The following is an 8,914-nucleotide window of genomic DNA, read 5'->3' on the forward strand; positions in this document are numbered from 1 at the left end:
ACCTAAAGTATACACCCCATTTTAATCCTAGCTTAAAACTTTCTAGTTATTAAGACTATTATAAAATCCTATTTTATATTTCACTTCAAATACAGAGGCTTAAAAAAAAAATCTTCCCACAATCCCTCAGTAGAAAAATCTCTTTTTTCCTAGTGTTCAAATCCAACCTTTTCAAATCCAAGGTAGAAGAGTAAGAGGATAAGACACAAATCAAGTAATTTGATTATAATCTCTCATTCAAATACACTTTAAAGTGCACTTCAAATACAGGGGATAATACAAATCAATTTCTGTTTTAATGCAAGAGTTTTCTAAATACGTTAAAACAAAAGTGCCGTTCAGAACAAAAATGATTTGATAAAATAATTTCAACTGACAAAGATTTCTCACTTAAAACACTTAATAATTTACATGTATTTAAGCCTTTTTGAGAAAATATAATTCTATCTATGCACTGCTTGGACTTTCACTGGGGAGAAGGAGGACATCAATGTATTTAGTTGCATTTAATTAAAATGCTGCCTGTGTAAAGGCAATGAATTTGTCCCTATTAAGACAAAGAAGTCAGATGGTAGAATCAATTCCATTTCTTCCAGGAACTCTCAGGGATTAAATGGTTCCTTTTTTTATTTTTAATACCAAGAATCAGATATGGCACAATATCTTCAACTCTTTTTTTTTTTTTTTTTTTTTTTTTTTACTACACGCTGCAATGCTTTGAACTCTACTTGAGTTCGACTGAATCTTTGCTAAGTCAGGCAAAACTCAAAAAATATTTTGCAACACTGTTTCCAACGTAAAAAAAGATTCAAACTCTCACTTCTCCAATTGTCTTTCTAGTCCTTGAACATTCCAACAAAAGAATGGATTGCATTTATATAGTTTTTAGGTGGGCTTAAGGTTTTGGAGCCACATTGCCAAAAACAAACAGACAAAAAGAAACACCCTTAACTCTTAACTCAAATTTACATTTTACTACATAAAACTTTCTTGCTCTCCAAGTTCATTGGCTAAGTAAATTACTTGACAATGAAAACGTATCCACAAGAGTAATTATGCTAAATTTTAGTAGTGGTTCAGAAGGTTTGTTGTTTGAATGCAACTGCTGTTTCTTTCTGTAGTAAAAGATTTGTCTAAGCTCATAAGACGTCTGGACATTTCTACTTTGAGTAACTTTGATAAACACTGCGGCATTTTCCAGTGGATTCGTGTAAATGGCCAAAGGAAAATGTTCTAGCTCCAAGATCGACTTCCTCGCGCTGTGCCTGATCCCAATCCCGCGTCTCCCGAGGGCCGGGCCGCGACCGCACTTTCCGCGCTCCCTGGGGGCCTGGGCGCCCTGGGGTGCCCGGGTCACTTTCCGCACGGTCTGACCTCTGTCCCCTCCGCCCAGGCCTGAGCCCCTCTCTCCCGGCGCAGCTTCTGGATCCCGAGCGCGGGTAGGTTCAGGAGCGAAGCTGGCGGAACCCACCTGTATTTATTCACATGGTTTCAGCACTTTTACCTCGGCCGATGAAGGCCCTGCGGGCACCTACCCGGTGTGACTGGGCACACAAGAAAGGCAGAACAAGAAAGGGCATGAAAGCAGCGCGTCGTTCCCCGTAACCTCCTCTCCTTACCAGAAAGTCCCGGCCGGGTAGGGGACGCGGCCACACCTACCTGCGCCAGGTGAGGCGAGGGCGGGCGCAGCGCGGGGCCACCCGCTCCTCCTCGCTCTCCCGCCGCCGCCGGGTTGGCCTCAGCCGCCGGGCCCGCGGCTCTTCCTCATTTTGGGCAACTTCCTTAACGCGCCCGGGCAGGCGGCCCGCACTTCCTCCCAGTGTCGCGCCCCGCCGCCCTGGCCCGCCCTGCTGACCGCGCCCATGAGCCCGGAGCTGGGCGGGAATCGGCTGAAGCGCCGGGCGAGGCCCGCGGAATCGGCCCGCGGAATCGGCCCAGGCGGCGGCAGGTGTAGAGGAGCCCGGGTGGGGCGCGCCTCTCTCCTCCCGCCGGACAAGGGCCCTTCGCAGGCAGAGAAGGTGGGACTGCCCGGGACATGGACCGCATCGGTCCCCCTCCTCCCCGCCAGCGCGGTGGCTTCTGTGACTGCCCAGGACCCACAGACACCCAGCGGCCCTTTCCTTTTGCTGTGCAGTGCCGGGGGAGAGACTCCACTGCATGGCATATTCCCTGGAGTGTATCTGGGTCACCAAACCAACAAGCTCCAAGCTACTGTGCTGGAGCACTCGGGAGGCCTGGGCAGTGCTGAGAGGGACCCTGTAGGTGAACACCAGACTTCACGGCGCACTAGTGGGCAATGGGGCACGCTGCTTCTGAAGGCTTTAATTATTACAAAAGGCTTTGCTTCCTTCTTACCTTGACGGCTCTGACGTCCACAACCAAATAAATTAAACCTATAGCCCTAAGAATGGTTTTGAGATACCCGCCTGATACCCTTCTCCCAACCCATCCCCCTTTTCCTTTTGGACATTCCTCTTTAAAATGTTCCCACAAAACGGCATCCAGACCTTCTTGATAACACTGGTTGGCAGTGCCTGTTTTAAAAAGCTTTACCCTAAGCCAAAATGCGAGAAGCAAAAATATATATATATATAATGTGCTGGATTGTAATTGCCATGGAGAAAATATAGGGATGGGACTATTTACACTTATTGGAGCCCCCAGCCTTTTCTGCTTCCAGGGTTATTGGATTTTCATTTATTTTTGCCATTATTTTTTCTAAACCTGTTAAAAGAAAACTTCAGCAGAATTAAATTTAAAGCAGTTTAATTGAGTAATGAATGATTTGCGAATGGGGCAGCTTCCAGAATCACAGCGGATTCAGAGACTCCAGGGATGCCTCATGGTCAGAACATATTTATAGACAAAAAAAGGGAAGTGACATACAGAAATTGGAGGTAAGGCAGAGAAACAACTGGATTGGTTACAGGTTGGCTTTTGCCTTCTTTGAACACAGTTTGAACACTCAGCAGTGTATGAATGGTTGAAGTATGGCCATTGGGATTGGCCAAGACTCAGCTATTGTTAAAGGCACATACTCCTAAATTAGGTTTTCAATCTTGTCTGCCTATTAAGCTAGGTTACAGTTCATCCACAAGGACTCAAATATAGAATGCAGAGTCCTTCTCAGATCATACTTAGGTTGCTTTAACAAACATAAATGGAAGATTTTGATAATGGTTATATTTGCTTATCATTGGACTTAATTTTGCTTCAACTACCCGAAAAAATAGCCATTGTTCCTGAGATGGAGCCTGCAGAATGTCTACAGATGGTTTTCAGAGTTGTCAGCATTATTGGAGATGAACACTAGGGGACCAGTGTGTACAAAGCAAACCCAGCCTGCACAAAGATTGCAGTTTTCTCAGGCTTTCACCTGATGGAAATGAGGGGGAAATTCTAGATCCATCTACAACCTCCTTCCTTTACACTGCTGTGTTCCTTCCCCCCTTTGAGTCACCTTCCGCATTACTTAGTATCATGTAGTAATTTTTTTTTTTTTTTTTTTTTTGAGACGGAGCCTCACTCTGTTGCCCAGGCTGGAGTACAGTGGCCCGATCATCTCAGCTCACCGCAAGCTCCGCCTCCTGGGCTCACGCCATTCTCCTGCCTCAGCCTCCCGAGTAGCTGGGACTATAGGCGCCCGCCACCATGCCCGGCTAATTTTTTGTATTTTTAGTAGAGACGGGGTTTCACCGTGTTAGCCAGGATGGTCTCGATCTCCTGACCTCGTGATCTGCCTGCCTTGGCCTCCCAAAATGCTGGGATTACAGGCGTGAGCCACCATGCCTAGCCTAAAAGATGGTTCACATTATGTATCATCAGGGAAATGCAAATGAAGACAGTAAGATATCAGTATGGCCCAAATTCGGAACACTGACCGCAGTGAACACTAGTGAGGATGTGAAGCAATAGAAATACTCATTCATTGCTGTTGTGAATGCAAGATGGTACAGCCACTGTGGAAGACAGTTTGGCAGTTTCTTATGAAACTAAACATCCTCTTACAACATGAGTAATTGTAAGAGGATTGTGCTTCTTGGTATTTACCCAAAGTAGTTGGTATTTACCTAAAGTAGTACCCAGTAATTGTGCTTCTTGGTATTTACCCAAAGGAGTTCAAACCTTATGTTCACACAAAAATCTGCACACAAATGTTTACACTGGCTTTATTTACTAAGTTTATTGCCAAAACTTGGACACAAACAAGATGTCATTCAGTAAGTGAATGGATATATAAACTCTTGTACATCAGTGTAATGGAATATTGTTCCACACTAAAATGAAATGCACTCGCAAGTTATGAAAAGAGATGGATGAAATCTAAATGCATATTACCAAGTGAAAGAAGCCCTCTGAAAAGGCTACATACTGTATAATTTCAACAGGTGATATTCTGGAAAGAGCAAAACTATCTGGATAGTACAAAGATCAGTGGCTGCCATGGGCTGGTGGGGAGGGCAGGATGAATAGAAGGAGCACAGAGATTTTTTAGGGCTGTGAAAGTATGCTGTATGATATTACAATGGTGGATACACAGCACTATACGTTTGTTAAACACCATACAATATACAACACCAAGAGGGAACATCAGTGTAAACTTCAGGCTTTGGGTGATTATGATGTGTCAAAGTAGGTTCATCAATTGAAACAAATGTACCAGTCTGATGGGGCTGTTGATAATGGGAAAGGTTGTGCATGTGTGAGGTCAGTGGGTATATGGGAAATCTCGGTACCTGCCTCTCATTTTTACTGTGAACCTAAAACTGCTCTAAAAAATAGTGTTTAATTTAAAAAAATAGTTTTTTGGTAACAGTGGCAAGTATTCCTAATAGGCAATCCCTTAAAAGAATAAAAGCACAAAGGAAATAGAAACATCCCAAATTTCAGACATAATCATCATTACCGTTAGGTGACCATTACAAAATTATCTCTTTCTATATGTACACATGGCAATAGATATAAAAATGGGCATCATTTTAAATATAATACATTTATTATACATTTTATCCATGTTAAATATGATATTTAATTCTACTTAAATTTAACAGAATAAAAAATTCTGAAATGGGATCTAAAGAATTCCTGATTTTATAGAAATGATTCTTTGCCACAAATGTATCATTTCTGAAATGACCCCACTTTGATTAAAGGAAAAGAAAAGTGACAATAATAAGCAGTTTTGGTCATTTCTTCTAAACCATGAGCTTTAATTTCAGACAGTATCAGTAACTCTGCTATGAGACATGAACCAATTACCTCTCTCACTCCACTTCACTTCAGCTCACCTCTCACGTTTCCCTAGTTATATGAGTTTTACATAGTTAAGTTTAAAATTTTTGATTTCTGTAACCATAAACCCTCAGTGGTCTCTTCTTAGTTCTCCATTTAAAAGGATGCCTTATGCACCTCCAGACCTTTCTACCACCATATCTCATTCCTACTTTCTTTGTTGATGAGCTGGATGGACTCTGTGAAGATGTGATCCCACATACTGCATCTATCAATGCTCTCCACTTTCAGGATGTTATTCTGTTGCTGTTGTATTGCAGTGACATCAAGGTGGGCACATTGTGTCTCCATCCTACTTCCCTTTGGCCTAGACTCGGTTGATTTTCCTCCCTTGCCCTTTTGGCACTGAATGTTGTTTTGGAGAAATGTGAGAACAGCCAGTCCTTTGTCCTCTTTTAGGTGACTTGCTCTTCTTTCCAGGCTGCTGGAGGAAACTTTCTTTAACTGAGATATTAAGAAACTTGACAAGGATATATACTGATACAGATCAACCAGCGTCTTTTATTTCTTTTTCTTTTTTTGAGATGGAGTTTCACTCTTGTTGCCCAGGCTGGTGTGCAATGGCGTGATCTTGGCTCACTGCAACCTCCGCCTCCCAGGTTCAAGCAATTCTCCTGCCTCAGCCTCCTGAGCAGCTGGGATTACAGGCACCCGCCACCAAGCCCAGCTAATTTTTTGTATTTTTAGTAGAGACAGAGTTTCGCCATGTTGGCCAGGCTGGTCTCGAACTCCTGACCTCAGGTGATCGTCCTGCCTTGGCCTCCCAAAGTGATGGCAGGAGTCACCACACCCGGCCATCTTTTATGTCTTAAACACAATGCACTCTTTAATGCACATCATAATTACCCAAAGCCCAAAGTTTGCATTGAGGTTCCCTCTTGGTGTTGTATATTGTATGGTGTTTAACAAATGTATAATGCTGTGTATCCACCATTGTAATGCACAGATTTAGATCTTCATTCAAAGAATTTTTTCTTGTGTGATTTTAAATACCTTTTTATTTGTTAAGTTCTTTTCTTCAAGGATATTAATTAACTTTTTATCATCTATGTCTATTATCTTTTCTCTGATTGTAGTAATCTACTTTTTTTTTTTCTTCCTGGTTCACAGTGATTTTCTCTCTCTCCCTTTCTTTTTTTTTGGGAACTAAATGTTTAGCTGGGTCTGCTTTATTTCTTGTTATTTCTAATTTACCTGTAGGTAGGTTTATTGGTCCTCAAATTATTTCTTTATCTCTGGTTCTCTCTATCTCACTCTTTTTAGTTATTTTCTCTTGGTTATTCAGTCGGTTCTTGAGTTTTTTAAAAAATTGAATGCAGGCTCTTATCAAATTTTGTAGCCTGTGCACTTAAAAATTCTTTCAGACTGGATTTTATTTTTAATTTGTGCATGTTATTTTCTTTTAAGGTTTGCATAGCTGCTAGTTCATTGATTTCATCTTGTCCATACTTGGCAGCTTTCTTCAGACTTTCACTTTGCTCTGCCCCTTTGTGTGTGGCAGCTCCTAAATCCTCATGTCAGAGCCTTTTCTTACCCCTTTTCTGGATTACATATGACGGCTTAATATTCCTTTTGAGCTTGATTTTCTATAACCTTTGAGCGTGGGAATGGTGGGGGTGGGCTTAGCTGGAGTTGTGTTGCACAAACTGGGCCCCTCCTTCCAATGTGAGACTGTGAGGAACATGCAGGCTTCGCACTTCATTGAGGGAGGGAGAAGGCTGAGCTTACTCTATCCATCGAGGTTGGGGGCATCTGTGAGTTTCAGCTCATTCCCCCAATTAATGTGGGTCGTTGGAGTCCTCACACTCTGACAAAATCATGCCACATTGCTGCTATTTCCTTTTGCACTAATGTCCACTGCAGCCATTTTCACTACTCCACAGTCAAAAATGAGAAAAATTAAGGATAAACAATGGCCCCTTCTTCTTCTCTCAAGATCTGAGTGAGAATTGTCAGGATTTTGTAGACGCACAATATATGGTTTCTGGGAGGTTGGAGTGTGGCCTCATTGTGATACTCTCAAACTTCTGGTTTTTATATGAGCCAGCGCTTTTCAAAGTGCATTTTGTTAAGCGGTTCTCCTCTTCTTGTTTGGTTACCACTTGTAACTTTAGCACTTTTGTTTCTTCCCGCTTCCCTTTTTTCTTGAGGTAGAAAGATGAGGAAAGTAAGGATTCTTTTCTTCTAGATGGCGAGGCCTTGATATTCTGTAAATGTTTCACTATGTTCTTTCAGAATGTAATGGCCCACATGTTTTTTACTATAGAATATACACTGTACTTTTTTTTTTTTGAGACAGGGTCTTACTCTGTCACTCAGACTGGAGTGCAGTGGTGCAATCACAGCTCACTGCAGCCTTGGCTCCCCCAGCTCAAGTGATTCCCCCACCTCAGCCTCCTGAGTAGCTGGGACTTTTTGTATTTTTAGTAGAGATGGGGTTTTACTACGTTGCCAGGCTGGTCTCAAACTCCTGGACTCATGTGATTGCACATTTTAATATTTAGAATGTAAGGTCCTCATTTTTGTCTCTTCCAAATTAAAAAAATACACAAGTTACACATGATATATCTGTTAAGGTGCTTTAGGTTGCAAGTAAAAGAATAACCAACTGCATGTATTGAAATAATACACTTTTATTGACACACAAAGGAGAATATTGCATAGTTAGGACAGCATCAGGTGTATTTTTATGCATATTACATTAAATTTAGATAAAATTAATTATTTTCATATGTAGGTATACCTTTAAAAAAAAAGTAACAACCCTATTGTGTCCTATGAAGGGAAGTTAATTTTGATAGACCAGCATGATGGAGGTGAGTGGCTTATCTCAGTGATTTTCACCTTCTGATCACATTCATCCAGTTGCCGAAATGACACAGGATGTAGCCAGAGGAACAACTTCCTTCTGCTGGTATTCCCTAACCAATTCAACCAGATATAAAAGTGACTTTTCACCTACAAATGGTAAACTTCCTCATTTTTCTTTTGTTAGTAATCTTTTGAACAAACAAAACAGAAAAGTTACTTAAAGACCAAAGATAGTGTCTGAAGTGTGATCACATGTGTTTAAACCCAGCGGTAGGTGCACTGGCCACGGGTCAGGAAGCACAGGCCATAGTAGTCTCAGCTCTGCTACTTTTGTAGGTGTGCAGCTCTGAGCAAGTCAAGTTTCCTCTGTGTACCTGATTCCTTATTTTTTTGTGAAATTCCAGGGAGCAAACAATTCAATAATTGAATTAGGGTCCTTTACTTGCCAGACATGACCCAAGCCACTGGAGATTCAAAAGGATGGAAAAAACTTATGCTCAAAAATAACTCCTCCCTTTCATCTGTTTCAATGGGTAGCTAATCATTTGCTTAACAGAGTACTCTTTTAAAATATAATTATATAATTAGAAGGTAGTTCAGCTGTTATTTTTCACTGTAGTGAAAATTAGATGGTTTTTCTCATACCAAGATCTTTTCGTTCTTTTTCTTTTTTATATTTTTCAAAGTGCAGTTCCATTTTTAAGTTTTCAAAAGATATAATTCACATAACATCCAGTTTACTTGTTGAAAGTATACAATTAAATTGTTTTAAGTGTATTCACAAAGTTGTACAACCATCATCACTATCAAT

General features: G+C 41.3%; 1 protein-coding gene across 2 annotated transcripts in view; it reads right to left on the reverse strand.

Annotated features, from left to right (window-relative positions):
- Positions 1-1,850, reverse strand: part of SYK (spleen associated tyrosine kinase) — a 97,126-nt gene extending 95,276 nt beyond the window's left edge. Inside the window, exon 1 of one of the 2 annotated variants that reach the window (XM_055091786.2) lies at positions 1,660-1,850. The gene's annotated coding sequence lies outside the window, so the exon portion shown is untranslated. Of the gene's footprint in view, positions 1-1,619 lie in introns of both variants that reach the window. The other variant, XM_055091787.1, reaches the window with a different exon arrangement.
- Between the last annotated feature and the right edge of the window lie 7,064 nt (positions 1,851-8,914).

This window comes from Pan paniscus, chromosome 11 (assembly GCF_029289425.2).
Source record: "Pan paniscus chromosome 11, NHGRI_mPanPan1-v2.0_pri, whole genome shotgun sequence".
Taxonomy (NCBI): domain Eukaryota; kingdom Metazoa; phylum Chordata; class Mammalia; order Primates; family Hominidae; genus Pan; species Pan paniscus.